Below are 16,790 nucleotides of genomic sequence, written 5' to 3'. Positions count from 1 at the left end.
GAACGCACAGCCTATCTCTAAACTTGAGCATTTCATCATCAGCAATCAAGAAGTCCAGATCTACCCAAGCTCCTCGCCTGATGTTCTTAATAATTTTCCACAACTCTAGATCTCTTAGTTGTTTTTCTATGATTTCCTCCCTAATTGATGGTTGAACATCTAGAGCCGCCAATAATACGACTGTCCCTTCTATCATGAGTTCCAAGTCAAACTTTGTAGCTTCCTCTATCAATTGCTCACAAATGGCTAGGGAATCCAAGGATTGTGTTTGGGTCTTCCTGCTCAGCGCGTCTGCGACTACATTGGCCATCCCAGGGTGGTATTGTATGTCGCGGTCTTAATCCTTTACCAACTCCAGCCACCTTCTTTGTCTCATATTCAGTTCTTTCCACATGAAGACGCTGAAGATTTCACTCTTCTTGCCATACCAATAATGCCTTCAGATCTTCAAGGCAAAAACCACCACTGCTAATTCCAAATCATGAGTGGGGTAGTTCTTCTTATGTTCCTTTAACTGTCTCGATGCATAGACAACCACCTTCCCTTTTTGCATTAGTACACAGTCTAAGCAAGTTCGTGACGCATTTGTGTATACTGTCATGCCACCCGTGCAATCCGGACTAGTCAAGATTGGGGCTGTTACTAATCGTTCCTTTAGCTCATGAAAACTCTTTTCACACGCATCAGACCATTCAATCTTTGCTCCCTTCTTGGTTAGTCGAGTCATTGGTGCCGATATTCGTGAGAAGTTCTCAATGAATCGCCGGTAGTAACCAGCCAGTCCCAGGAAGCTACAGATTTCTGTGGCACTCTTCGGCGTCTCCCACTCAAGGACTACTTTAACTTTTTTTGGATCAACTTTGATGCCCTTTCTTGAAACTATGTATCCCAAGAATCCTATCTGGTGAAGCCAAAATTCGCACTTGCTGAATTTTGCGAACAACTGGTGTTCCCTTAGTCGCTCCAACACAAACCTTAAATGTTGTGCATTCTTACATACTCTTTGAATAGATCAGAATGTCGTCTATGAAGACTATGATGTATTTGTCTAGAACGTCATGGAACACCCTATTCATCATATCCATGAACGCCGCAGAGGCATTTGTTAAACCGAAGGACAACACTAAGAATTCATAGTGTCCGTACCTAGTTCTGAATGTAGTTTTATGGATATCACTGCCCTTGATCCTCAGCTGATGATACCTGGATCTAACATCGATCTTCGAGAAAATACTTGCACCCTACAACTGATCGAACAGGTCATCAATGCTTGTTAATGGTTATCGGTTCCTGATTGTTAGTTCATTTAGTTCCAGATAATCGATGCACATACACATACTTCCATACTTCTTTTTTACAAATAGGATCGGTGCTCCCCAAGGAGATACACTAGGTCGGATAAATGCTTTCTTTAGTAGATCCTATAGTTGAATTTGCAGCTCTTTCAACTCTATCGGTACCATTCGATACGGTGCCCTAGATATAGGGGCTGCCCCAGGGGTTAGGTCTATTACAAATTCCGTTTCTCGCTTCGGTGTTAGTTGAGTTAGGTCATCAAGAAATACAACGGGGAATTCCCTGACTACTTCCAACTCTTCTAATGACTTTATTTTTGCTTCCATATCCATAATTGTTGCCAAATTCCCCAGGCATCCATCATCCAACAACTTTCTTGCTTGGGGGGCTCATATAGTTACCTTCTTGGGCTTCTTTAACTACTCACTCTTATAAGTAAACTCATCTCCATTTTTAAGCCTAAACGCAATTTGTTTCTGACGTTTGCTCCATGAGCGGATGACCAATCCATGCCTAGGATTGTGTCAAAGTCTTTCATATTGAACTTGATCAGGTGAGCTATCAAGTTCCGCCCACAAATTTCTACCAAGCAAGGTTCGTAAATCTCTTTCAAGATTACTACACTCCCAGTTGGGGTGCTAACTACAAACTTGTTCCCTACACTCTTTGGGAATGCATTCATCTTACTAGCCAAAGTACTGGAAATGAAAGAATGTGATGCACCAGTGTCAAATAGAACATGCATAGGAATGGATGCTATGATTAGGGTACCTGTCATTACTTTCGGATCTGCTTTGCTTCCTCATTGGTTAGCGTGTACACCTTCCCTTGAGTTCTATCATCTTGGGGCTAGAAAGGTTAGGCAATTGATTGGAATCTTGGGGGTGCATTATTCCTTTGGCATGTACAGTCTTTTGCCCAATGACTAGGATAACCACATCTAAAGCATCGGATGGAATCTGCATATTGGAAAGGGGGCACGAAATGGGTTGACTGGGAAGAAGCTTGACTTGCTTGGCTAGTTGGCGTCCGTGGAGACTGAACAGAAGTTGCAGCTTGACTAGAAGTCTGACGGGTATACTGATTTGACTAGTTGAAAGCCAAACGAAAAGGTTATAAGTTTTAACTCGCTTCTGGCTGTCGATAGTGCAACAGACTGGGGTTGCTGGAACTCTTGAAAGTATTATTGGGCCAATTATAGTTCTGGTAATTTGTAGGCCTCTTGGTTGACCCTTGCGATGCAGTCAACCTTTCCCTTAATCTATCTTCTACTGTCTTGTCAACCATTCAGGCATAGGTTTCAATCTCCATGATCGACAACATAGCTCCAATTTCAGGTTTAAGTCCTTTCTCAAATTTCTTGGTCTTGCTTGCTTCATTCCTCAAATGTTCTGGTGCAAAATGGAGCAGGTCCTCGAATTGCTATTGATAATCCAGGACTGTCTTCAACCCTTGTGTGAGGGCAGCGAACTCTGCTTCCTTTCTATCATGGAGGCTCACTGGGAAGTCATTCTTGAAGAAAACCTCCTCGAACTAATCCCAAGTTGGATCGGGATGAGTCGCTTCAAGATTTGGCCGGGTTGACTTCCACCAGGCTTTGGCTTCGTTCTGCAACTGGTACCCAACGCATATAAACTTATGGGCATTGGTACATTCCAGTATTTCAAAGGCCTTCTCCAAGGCACTTATCCATCTCTCAGGTTGTAACGAGTCTGAATCAATCTTAGAGAATGATGGAGTGTGGAGTTTCTTTAATTTTTCCATTACTCTGGCGCTAGAATTTTCTAGTGTGACTTGAGGCACAGGAGGAGGAAAGTTTGGTGGACAATTAGGTGGTGGCACCGCTCTCTGTTGCGTGGCAACCATAAATTGCATGTTCACATTGGTCATCAGCTCTTGTTGTTGTTACTGAATCTGCAATTGAACTTGCTGCTGTTGTTGCATAGGCTGCATCATATTAGCTATAATTGCAGTCACCTCTCTGGCAGTCATGATCGGTGGAGGTGCAGGTGCATGAGCCAGAGGAACTTCAGGTGCTGGGGGAACCTCGTGTGTTTGTGTAGGAGGAACCTCAGGCACACTCTCTGAAGAGGCAGATACTTCGAGGGTTGGGGCCAGAGCATTGGATGATCCCGCCTCACGAACAAAATGAATAACGAGAATGCATTCTGTGACAAACTCTCTTGTTTGATCTTGTCCTAACCCTGATTATTCTCTAAAAGGAGGATTGAGAGTATGTGTGTTTATTATCACATGTATTTGGATAGATCTAATTGTTTCTGACGTGTCTTTTAGAACAATTCATACATTTGTGAAATCTATATACTTAAAGCAACACTATAAGTACAAGTAGGCACATTTTATGTCTCTACCCTATAGTCAACATGTTTCTTGTAATTCATTAAGGGGTATGCCTGTGTAAGGGTATTTTCTATCTATGCATTCATGTATTTGTGTATATGTATTAATACCTGTACTTAGCAGGCTAGGTTCTCAAGTCTTTGCACGGTCATGTACAAGTCCAAATCTAGGTAAAAGATGTCAGCCTTAACTTCCTCCGCTAGATCGAGGAAAAACTCTCGTTCTTCAATCCTATAGATGTTAGCCCAATCTAAATGTTCTTTTAATACTCTCTTTGCTTCAACTTTGATTGCACGGAGTCAATTTAGCCTTTTCCTTAACTTACTAATGTAGCGCATGTTGCTGGAAGTCTGCTAAGTCCAAACAACACGACCATTCTCTGACATAGGAAAGTTGGCCGCTAGTCTAGCAGGGATGGTTCAATCTATGATGGGATTGACTGCCACATGCTTACATCAATGCATAAGACAGAAGTGTTGATCATGATGGAATAATAACTTATACATGTAAGAATGCAATTCAAGGTTCATAATTCACATCATAACACATGATTCAATGATCTTATAAAATAAAGTTCTAAGTTATCAGTCATCTGGGTGTCTTATATCAGGCACTGAACTATGTTTGCCCACTGGATTAGTATACTTTGGATACGGGCGGTATGGTGTTGAAGGAATTCAACTCTCCTATGAATGACGTAAAAGTCTCAAGTGGCCAAATTTCGGTTGTGGTACAACAGAGACTGTAGATACCTACGGTCATCAATCATCATTCCAAGCTTTAAGTTTAGCTCATGGACATCGTTATCATCCATTTTGGTACTCTCCAGTGGGCCTTAGAACGTAGTCCATTCTATCTAGGGAAGGCACTCAAGTTAGTAAGAACTTTTTCCCATATATATATATCATACTATTATATAAAAGCAGGTTGTGGAAAATCATTCATTTACATATTTTACCCTTCATTCTTATCTAAAATTCCAATTTTGTATGCTTAATTTGCATGTAATTTCTTTTTATAATTTCTTAATGTAGGGTACCCTTAGTATTAATAATTGTTTTTAATTTTTAATTAATATTAATATTAATAATAAAAGCAGGTTGTTGCAAATCTTTCATTTACCTATTTTACCCTTCATTCTTATCTAAAATTCCAATTTTGTATTCTTAATCTTCATGTAATTTCTTTTTATAATTTCTTAATGTAGGGTACCCTTAGTATTAATAATTGTTTTTAATTTTTAATTAATATTAATATTAATAATTAATAATTAAAAACTGTTCGTTTTCTACAAGCTAATCGATTGGTTTCCTTTACCCTAACTAAACCCCTAACCCCAAAATCACTAGCCTATCCACAATACGAAACCAGCTTGTCCCCTTGTTCTCAGTCTCCATTCCCGAATGATTGAAGCTCCACTACTTTAGATTGTTGAACTCCATCGACAATTGCAGCAGCTGAAAGGCGACTCACTGCACCTGTTCTCTGGCTAGCCCCTGCCCCGGTGCCCCCTTTTGATTCTCTGTCTCCGTCAAGTCAATCCTCTCCTTCTTCTCTGTGTCCGTCTCCATTAGCCAAACTGTTGCAGTGCCCATTTGCGGTGGTTGGAAGTGGGAACACTTCACAATACGAATCCAGCTTGTCCCTTTGTAGTCAGGCTCCATTCCCTGAATTTTGAAGCTCCACTGCTTTAGATTGTAGAACTCCATTTGCAATTGCATCGGCGGAAAAGCGACTCACTGCACCTTTTCTTCAGCCAACCCCTGCCCCGGTGCCCCCTTTTGATTCTCTATCTCCATCAAGTCGATCAGGGCACGTAAGTTTTTTCTCAAATGGATGCATCTCTCTCTCTTTCTGACCAGCGATTCTTTATGCTCAGTTTTGCATTGCGTTATCTTTTTTATAGTTGTTACCCTCTGTGCCAGTTTCAGTTTTGCATGGCTTCAACTTATTTTTTTTTCAATCATTTGATTCCCTTTCTGTTGAACACACAGTGCAGATGGCAGTGACTGTGTGTTAGTTGTCATTGTTGTCAACACAGTGCATGTGTGTTGCTGTGGTCAACACAATGCATCTTGGTGCAGATACAGCTCATAGGGGCATTTTGGTCATTTGATAGTGTTGTGACATGTTGGCAATGATTTTGGAGCATCCGGGAATTATGTGGTAGCATAAGATTGTTCATTGTAGTGTTTGGAAGCTTTAAATAGCCTTGGGTGAAGGCTAGGTGCATTAAGAATGTTGATTTCATAGGTTTCTGCACTGGCAGTGCGTTCGTCGACATTTTTGGAGGGTATTATGATGGAACTGGGTGGAGCATTCTGCATGAGTATTTTAGTTCGTTGAGTTCTCTTCGAAATGCAACTGGAATCGTGCAATTCCGAGTTCAGACGATGAAGTTATAGCGATTCCCGTTTGGTCACCTAAAATGAAAGGCATTTTAGTCAATCCGAATTGTTTTGGGGTTTCCTGAGAAAATCAGTAAGGATTTTGCTGTTGTGGCTAATTGGTAGTGCTCATCGTCATGGACACGTGGCCGCAAACGGCACTCAAATCGGAGCTAAAATGAAGAAGTTATGGCCTAGATTCCATTTCGGGTTCTCTGATAGGTTGGGATGTAGAAGATTCTGATCAACATGATCACATTCAACTGAGATTTTAAAATTTGAATGTGCAGTCGAGATTATTTCAGATCTGTAGACCCTGTGGTCCCTGATTGAGTGTAGCGCCGACATATAAAGCACCCAAGAAAGATTCTGTTTCGGAAGATCTCATAAGCCCTATCATTTCAAGATGAAATGAATGACTATCCGATGGATGAGAAGTATTCCCGCCTTCACCGACAGATCTAACGGCTAGAAGGCCACAGTACGAGACAGCCAATAGGAGCGCGAAACGTCGCCTGCTACTGTTAGCCTTTGAATTGACTTTTCACGAGATGCTGATCCGATGGACTAGATCTTGAATGATCTGACGTATGAAAAGCATGCATATTTCAAAATTAAGATCTGACGGACATTGATAATTATGGTGATGCACTGGCGCTACATGAAATCAAGCGGCGATATGATACTTGCGCGCGCACATGTACACGGCCCTCGAGATATTTTAAGCTCTACGAATGGCCCAACTTCTAAACCCGATATCTCACTCATCCAATGGCCAAATGAGGTGAACTTTTTTTTGATTTTGGGTAATTTTTCGAGCTCTATCCATTTCTGTGTGTGAGAACAGAGAAGAGAAGCAGAGGTCGCCGGAAAAGGGTTGCAGCCCTAAATAGGTGATGTGTGTAGTCATGGCTTGAATCACCTTCTCCATCTCATGTGTTCAGCCTCCCTAGAAGCCATTGATAGTCTGAAATCATAGTTTCAGCACCTCCCTTTGTGGTTGTAGCCAAGGAAGAAAGGGGAAAAGAGAAAGAAAAAAAAAAAGAAGGAAGAAAGGAAGGAAGGAAGAAATGAGAAGGGGAAAAGAAGAAGAAGAAGGAAAGGGGAATGAGATAAAAGCAAAAAGGTTGAAGCTCATCTCACATTCGGTGAAGGTTTAGTGCAAAAAGAAAGAAAGGAAGAAGAAAGAAAGAAAAAGAAAAGGAAAGGAAAGGAAAGGAAAGGAAAAGAAGAGAAAAGAAAAGAAAGGGAAGGAAATAGAAGGAAAAGAAAGAAAAGGAAGAAGACAGTGGTTTCCCACACTGCCAGGAACCACTCCAGGACTCCAGTGACAGAGCACACTTGAAGATTTTAGTTCTCCATCAAATTGGGAGAAATTGAATTTTCCAGTGAGCCACCAGAGTTGCCAGACTCCATCACCGAACATCAGTGATCAGAGACAGTGCATGGTTGTGAGATTTTCTACACTTTATTGCCTGTTGTGTTTGATATACTGTATTTCCATTGCATATGCTAGCTAGGTTATACTGCCATAGACCTATGCTATGTGGATTTCATTGTAGGGCATTTGTATAAGCCCAATTGTTTTTATTGAGTTGTCCAGTTGCATCTGGACACAGTGCTGGTTACCAGTGGGTGCTGGAAAAACCATTGGGGATAACACCCTTGTCTCTATACTTAGGGATAGAAGCAGGTCAGTTGTCCTGAGTCATAGGTGTGACTAAAACATCATCTGCCGTGGGTGCGGCCTCTTAGTTTTATGCTGAGAAAATTAGTGATGAGTAGATGCTGAGGTCCAAGTGACCATTACTCCGTGCACGTAGGCAAATTGCCGAAACACGTATTTCTTTGTGTTGGGGATGCTTGTTTGCCTTGGTTAGAAGTGCATTTCTGCAGGATGGGTGTACACACCTGGTAGAGCCTTTGAGTCAAGCTGGGGTGTGTATACGACTTTGTGGCTTGTATTCAAATCCTCCAGTTGTGATTGAGTCAGTGTGCTTGAGTGAGGGATCTCCAACAGTTGACATAGCAGCTCTTGGCAGCACTTTGTTTAGCAGCTCTTGGCAGCAGCATCAGTGACTGTGGTTGTATGAGACTGAGTCAAGATGCTTTTAGAGTGTGATTGTGTGCCTGTGTGTCTTTTGAGAAGACTGTGTAGGTGGTTGTGGTAAGTGTTAAAGATCTCAATAGGTGAACTGGGAGTGAAACTGTTGAGGGAAAAGATTTTTAGAGTCCACTGATTCACCCCCCCTCTCAGTGGCCAACACTGTTCAACACTTTCTTCATATGCATTCAGACGGCATCACTTTTAGTTTCTGTGTTATATTATAGCCTTGGATTCTGAAGCGGTGGTTTATTGTTCTTTATTAATTCATCGGTTTTGTATAGTTTGCTGGTATTTGTAAGCTGATGTGTAGAAGAAAATATTTGCAATTGCTGGTGTTTTAGTTTAATCGATGATGGGAAGAATCCGGATGAATTCATGAGGGATATTATCAATGCTGCATGTGTAGGAATCAAATCACCAAAGGCAAAACTGATGTGTTCAAGGTAATTGTTACTTGTTGTCATGTCCGGATAATCCAGATATACATTTTTATTTTCTTGGGTAAGGTCATAATGCATGCTTGTTGAATGGTCGCACGATTTTGGATGGTGGCAATATTGTTTAAAATCTTGACCTATTGCTTACTCTTTATTTTACCGTACTAATTTTTGGGTACTGGTGCGCTATGAATTGGTAGAGGTAAGATTTCCTGTTGCACCATAAGTTGATGCTTTGGATTCCATTTCTTGCGAAATCAACGTGATGTGTATCAAATTTTAATAAGAATTCATTTGAGAATGAAATAAGAAGAGTCATTGTACAAATACCCGTGGTAATATATTTATTCATTGGCTGTTAAATGGAGGCAGGTAACAGTGTTGGCCAAACAACGGTCCAGGGATCAAACCATGGTTCCCTAGGGAGACCAAGATATTTATCCTTAGGGTTTTACACGCCCTGGGTTAGCCCATTGTGTCCCATGGGTGCCCCATTTTAATTTTAGGGTTTCCCATGGTTGCCCATGGGAACCCTGGTGCATCCCTATTAGGGTTTCTCCTTCCCTATTGCATTCTATAAAAATAATTATCACAATAGGGACGGAGAAACTCGTCTCTAGTCCATCACATGGCAAGAGGGACCCATCCCATACTCGAATGCACAGCGGAAAATAATCGATTCGAGTTTCTTTCGCATCCAATAGATAGTGGTTCTTCCTCCAATGAGCGCTCCAAGCAAACAGATCTGAACCTCCAATGGTGCTACCAAGGTTCTACACGCCAATCCCAGATGCCCTCAAACTCCTCAGCACAGATCTAGGGTTTCACAAACCCTAACTCTCAAACACAGGTGAGAGAAGCAAGAAGAAGAAGAGAGATCACAAGAGGGAGAGAGAGAAACCAAAAACGTAGGAGAGAGAGTGTCTGCTCCAAAAACATGGAGAGCTCCTCTTCTGCATATTTTTGGTCCCCTATTTATAATAATAGGATTTAATTAAATCCTAGATAGATTTAACAGAGCCCTAGTGAGAGTCGACTCTCTCTCTCCCCGCGCTTCTGTTTAAACTCAAAGTGCTACTACAGTGAAGAAGCGAGAATCTAATAGGGAAAGTATTAATTAGATTCTTTATTTAATTATTAATGGATAATTACAATTAGCACCAAATCCATTAATTAAATAAAGAGCCAATTAAATTAACAAATTCGAAATAACTCCCTATATGATAACAATTTATCATATACAACCCCCCCGCTAATCAACACCATCATTATGGAATCTAAGGCATGTACACATGTACTGCCAAACCCCAATCCATAGTACATGTCCATATAAGAGCGTATGTGCATCCGATCGGGTCCCGCAAAACTCGATAAAACACTTTATTTGAAATAACTATAAATAATGTATCATTTTATGTAAAATAAATTTTGCAAAACCATTTCCAAAACGTGCATCGATCCGATTCCGATCCACCATGCACGCATAGCTCTATCTTGGTGTTCCCCAATCGGGCAGTGGTGACCGCGTTGGATAACTCCTTCACTCACAAAGTGTTCACGCATTCCCAGAACACCGGCTTTGACTCGCTTGAGTCTCAGTCATTGATGAACCAAAGAATGCGATCACACTTTGCAGTGACAGGGTTCCCTCAGGTACAGGGTGTCGGTGACACATGTCTATCCCTTCCTACATCTGGCAGTAATACATGAGGGAATCGACAAAGTAGATTCTTCACCAATGCACACATCAAACATGTGAGCACTCGCATTCGTACCCTGACATCACATGTCTAGGCATACCCAATGCGACGACCATATGATAAGGGTGCCCAGCCCAAACCCTAGTCGTGACTACCATTTTAAGTACAACTTACGGACACATAATGCTCAAAAAGTTTATATCGCATGTGACAATATTAAACTAAAATGTATAAATGTTCAATACAAAGGTGAACCGGGTTGAACCGGATCGAACCGGGTTTGATGGACACACACTTGTCCAACAATCTCCCACTTGTACATTAAAGCCAATTCCCCATACATTTTAAACCCATGCCCTCCATGTGTTTCTCAAAACACTCCTGGTGACAAACCCTTTGTCATGGCATCAGACACATTTTTAGTTGTGTCCACTTTGGAGATACTCACGTCACTCTGCTGGATAATCTCTCTGATGAGGTGATACTTCCGCTGCACGTGCTTGTTCCTCTGATGAGCCCTAGGCTCCTTAGCTTGTGCAATGGCCCCTCTGTTGTCACATAACAGGGGAATAGGGCCCTTGACAAGATCAGGGACTACTCCAGAAATGTTAGGAACTTCCTAACCCAAACACCTTATTAGCCGCATCACATGATGCAAGGTGTTCATAAAAATAGGGATCAGCTATAGATTTCTATTTTGTACTCCTCTATACAATGGCACCTCCACTCATTAAACTCATAATGACTCACAATACCTACTGCATAGCAGATGTCCGGCCTCGTGCGCAATATAGCGTACATTAGACTTCCTACTGCTGAGGCATAGGGAATCCTCTTCATCTCTTCAATGTCCGTCTGAGACTGAGGACATCGTGATCTGGAAAGACTGACTCCATGTCTGAAGGAAACACTTCCCTTCTTGGAGTTCTCCATACTAAATCTGGCCAGGACTTTGTCTATATAGGTAGCCTGTGACAAGCCTAGCATCCTTTTCTGGCGATCTCTTACAAGTTTGATCCCAAGGATATAGCTAGCTTCACCAAGGTCTTTCATCGAAAATGTTGTGGATAACCACTATTTTACTGATGAAAGGAATCCTACATCGTTACCAATCAGCAATATGTCATCTACGTATAAAACAAGAAAACATACTGCCCTTCCACTGATCTTCTTGTAAACGCATGGTTCATCCATGTTTTGATCAAAACCAAATGATTTGATTGATTGATCAAACCTGATGTTCCAGCTCCTGGAAGCTTGCTTCAGCCCATAAATGGACCTCTGCAATTTGCACACCTTTCTTTCTTCCTCTAAGGAAGAGAACCCCTCTGGCTGTTCCATGTAGATTTCCTCTTGAAGGAACCCATTTAGAAATGCAGTCTACACATCCATTTGCCAGATCTCATAATCAAAGTGTGCTGCGATAGCCAATAAAATCCTGATGGATTTCATCATCGCTACTGGTGAAAAGGTTTCCTCATAGTCTATACCCTCTTTCTGGGTATAACCCTTTGCCACCAGTCTCGCTTTGAATCTCTCGACTAGAGTCCAGACCTTGTTGGAATGCATCGAATCGATTTCAGAGCGCATTGCTTCCAGCCACCTAGTGGCATCAACATCCTTTAGAGCCTCAGAGTATGTCATCGGATCATCATCCGATTCAACCGATACCATGTGGAACTCTTCCACTGTTTCCTCTTCGGTTAGAAGAGTTAGCCTGGTGGGTGGTCTAACAATCCTCCCACTGCGTCGAGGTTCCTCAGGTGTTGGTGTTTCAGCGGGTATGTTAGTTGGTCTCACTTCTGGAAGTGATGTTTTTGAGCCATCTGATAGCTCTTTTACGACTACTTGTTCGGACCTCTGGGTCATCATTTCTTCCTCCAAAAATGTGACATATTTACTTACAATGACCTTTTGGTCAACTGGGTCATAGAAATAATAGCCTATCGTGCCTTTGGGGTAGCCTAAGAAATAGCATCTCGAAGTCCTGGATTCTAACTTGTCATGCATTTGCTTTCGCACATGTGCTATGCAACCCCATACCCTAAGGTGTTGAATACTGGGCTTTCGCCCTTTCCACAACTCAAAGGGTGTCTTGGCTACAGACTTAGATGGAACCCTATTCAAGACATATATCGCCATCTCTAAAGCGTACCCCCAGAAAGAAAGAGGTAGCTCACTATAAGTGAGCATCGTCCTGACCATATCCAATAGGATCCGATTGCATCGTTCGGATACACCATTTTGTTGTGGTGTGCCTGGATTAGTTAGTTGACTAACTATCCCTTGGGATATGAGATGTTCTTTAAACTCATCCGATAGATACTCCCCTCCACGATCTGATCGTAAGGACTTGACGCGTTTATCGAGCTGTCTTACGATCTCGGCTTGGAATTCTTTGAATTTATCAAAGGCTTCCGATTTCCTACGCATCAAGTATATGTAACCATATCTAGAGTAATCATCGGTGAACGTGATAAAGTACTCATACCCATATCTTGCTTATATGTTTATGGGTCCACACACGTGAGTGTGTATCAACTCCAACAGATCTGTGGCTGTAGCACCTTTATTGCAAAAGGATTTCTTGGTCATTTTGCCCTGAAGGCATGACTCACAGGTGGGGAATGGTTCCACCCTCAGACTCTCTAAGGACCCATCCCTCACCAATCTACTGATTCGGTCCACATTAATGTGCCCCAATCTTAGATGCCACAGATATGTTGAGTTCACTGGAGCTGCTTTCCGTTTCAAATCAACATTTGAAACAACATTCGTTCTAATAGGGCAATCTAGAAAATACAAACCACTTTGCATATACCCGGATGCCACAAAGGAATTATTAAAACGAATAATCAATTTAGAATTAAAGGAAAAACTATATCCGTCCAAAACAAGTTTTGAAACTGAAATTATCTTCCTCTTGAAAGAGGGTACATAATAGCAATCCTTTAAAACTAAACTAGCAGAACTAAAATTTAAAATAAAAGTTCCCACAGCCAATGCCATGGTCTCAGCTCCAGTGCCCATCCGAAGACGCACTTCATTTCTTTCCAGGTTCCTTGTCTCCTTGAACCCCTGCAAATCATTGCAAATGTGAACAGTGGATCCATTATCCACCAACCAAGAATTGGTCGGTTCAAAAGACAAATTAGACTTATAAAGAACGTGAACATCACATGTACCTTCTTTAGCAGCCTCTGTTTCATCCGGCTTCTTGTCTTTCAAAGTTGCCAGGTAAGCACGACAGTTTCTTTTTTAGTGACCCTCCTTCTTGTAATAGAAGCACTTGCCTTTGTCTTTATTACTAGACTTCCCACCCTTGGCTTTCAGGGTCTTGCCCTTACTTCCCTTTTTCTTCTTCTTCCCATTTGAAGAAGGCTTTACCTCAGTTGCATTGACCTCAGCCTTGTCCTTTTTCAAGGATGCTTCAGCCTCTACCAGTGCATTAGCAAGCTCGGTGAGCTCCATCTCCTTCTCGGACATCTTGTAGGACATCCTAAAAGGTGCGTAGGCAGAAGTGAGTGACGCTAAGATCACATCAGTCTTGTATCGCAGGCTGAAATTAGTCCCCATGGATTCCAGTTTTTTAAACAGATTGATCATTTTCATTACATGATCCATCACTGGAGTCCCTTGAGACATCTTGGAGTTATGGATTTGACTCACCGCATCAGAATGTGCGTGTGTCAACTGCCTTTTGAACAATTCAGCAAGCTTATCCATTTTACCCCCAGCAGTGCGTATATCCTTGACTGAGTCTACAACTGATTTTTCCAACGATCCTAGGATATAGAGTGATGCCTTGGAATCCCTCATGAGGAACCCTTGCATCTCTTCATTTGCCTCAAAATCGTTCGGGTCTGGTTGAGGAGGAACTTGTTCATCTAGAACTGTGTACAGTCCTTCAGCAGTCAGGAGCAACTTAATGCTCCGGTACCAATCGACATAGTTTGTACCATTAAGTTTGTATTCGCTAATGAGTATTAACAGGTTGGAATTAATGGCAGCCATCGTATATTAATCTACACATGCACAAGTAAATAACCACATGCTAATTAATGACCATTGAAAATAATAAATTGAGCACACACACATCAATGGTCTTTCATGATTTGGGTTTTTCTCATAACCCAAAAGATGAATTGGATACCTACAACCCTTGCATGCATAACTTACCTTGTCGGGAGTCATTATACACACCATGGTAGTGTGGACTAAGCTGTCCACCTCATGGGCTTCCAATATTTTTGGCCACCTGGGTGTCATGTCCAGATCCTGTCGGCTGACATACACCCAAGTCATGTACTTACCTATGGCATTAGTTAGAATCATGGAATCATGAAAGATGGCCCACTGTCGCAGTGCCCTCTCACTATCCATACCCTAACGTATCTAGATGGAGGTAAATATAGATAAATGCGTGACAGAGGTCCTGGCAATGTCCTGTCGGCTTATGCGGGGTCATGTCACACATTTTCTACATTTATCTTCAATAGGAGGCCATGGACATGTCTACCGATTAAGACTAGTCCATATCATACATGTATTATGAATAAAGAGGGATTAATTAACTCTCACATACATGGATAGATTTAAACAATATAATTAATCAACATTAATTAAAAGTGATTATGGGATGGCGGCATTTTTATCAGAAGCAATTAAAAAACCCTCCCAATAAAAATAAAACTAATAACTTTGGGTGCATTTATCATGCCATGGATGCCACGCCTCGATCATCTCCTCCGCCCGATCATGTCTTCAAAGTAGGTGACTTGCATCTCCATAAGCTTTGAGCACCACATGTGGATCACCATCTACATGCCCTGGGAGTCCTAACTCCTCTAAAATTACAATGGAAACCTAAAAAAATTCTATACACTTTCCTTTCCATAATAATAAAGAAACCCCGCATGGAGAAACCAACCCACCATTTGGGTTGCCCATGAGGTGGAGTACATTTGTCTATAAAAAAGAAAGGGGGAGAGAGAGAAAGAGAGAGAAGCATCACATCCACCCATAACCCCATGTATCACATACATAAACAATCCATCTATTTATTAGAATGCCATTCCCATAATCACATCATAATATAATTTCATGCATGGGCATTAAAGCAAGTGAACCAAAAATTAAAACATGGATTCCTTCAATTATTGAACCACCACATCGCATGTGATATCATGTATCCAAGCCCATAAAATTAAAATCGTATTTTAATTGCAAGTGGGTAAAGAGGGAATCTCTTCACCCATCATCATCCTCCAAAAACAAAACAAAATAATAAAATTCTGTTTTGAAAAAAAACTGTTTTTTTTGTTTTTTTGTTAAACTGGAGGGAAAACAAAGGGGGTGCATGCAGCCCACTTGCGCAGGCTGCAGGCACTCCCTGCGCAGCCCATAGGCACAGGGCCCACGGACAGCAGCCTTGGGCTGTAGGCCGCAGGCCTGCTGCCCATAGGCTAAAGCCCACGGACAGCAGCCTGCAGGCCCGCAGCCCGCAAGCTTGCTGCCCGCAGGCAGCAGCCCACAAGGGGATGCGCACAAGGGTAGGTTCATGGGGAAGGGCGTGCACAGAGGCTTGGCAGCGTGCGCTCCCCCCCCCCCCATATAGAACATGATTAAAAAATTTTAAAATAAAAATTAGTAATCACAACCTAATTGGATACATGCTTCAATAATTGGAATAAACAAAACAAACCAAATCCATCATCACATGGGTAGGTTGTTATACTAACAACCTTGTAACTACCCATGTGCACATGGGAAGGTTGTTACCACAACCATATCCTAACCACCCATGTGCCAACTTGCATCCCACTCATGATAATCATATTAACCATTAATTATCTAATATTCATGGGTGGGAAAGGTGGCTCTGATACCACACTGTTGGCCAAACAACGGTCTAGGGATCAAACCATGGTTCCCTAGGGAGACCAAGATATTTATCCTTAGGGTTTTGCACGCCCTGGGTTAGCCCATGGTGTCCCATGGGTGCCCCATTTTAATTTTAGGGTTTCCCATGGTCGCCCATGGGAACCCTGGTGCATCCCTATTAGGGTTTCTCCTTCCCTATTGCATTCCATAAAATTAATTATCACAATAGAGACGGAGAAACTCGTCTCTAGTCCATCACATGGCAAGAGGGATCCATCCCATACTCGAATGCGCAGTGGAAAATAATCGATTCGAGTTTCTTTCGCATCCCATAAATATTAATAATCAATGAACAGAAGAAATTAATAAAGAACTGCTAACCTGGTGAGCCTCAAGTGTTGCTCCTCCAATAGATAGTGGTTCTTCCTCCAATGAGCGCTCCAAGCAAACAGATCTGAACCTCCAATGGTGCTACCAAGGTTCTACATGCCAATCCCAGATGCCCTCAAACTCCTCAGCACAAATCTAGGGTTTCACAAACCCTAACTCTCAAACACAGGTGAGAGAAGCAAGAAGAAGAAGAGAGATCACAAGAGGGAGAGAGAGAAACCAAAAACGT

The sequence above is a fragment of the Telopea speciosissima genome, chromosome 2, assembly GCF_018873765.1.
Source record: "Telopea speciosissima isolate NSW1024214 ecotype Mountain lineage chromosome 2, Tspe_v1, whole genome shotgun sequence".
NCBI classification, from domain to species: domain Eukaryota; kingdom Viridiplantae; phylum Streptophyta; class Magnoliopsida; order Proteales; family Proteaceae; genus Telopea; species Telopea speciosissima.
This window is presented reverse-complemented; position numbering follows the sequence as displayed.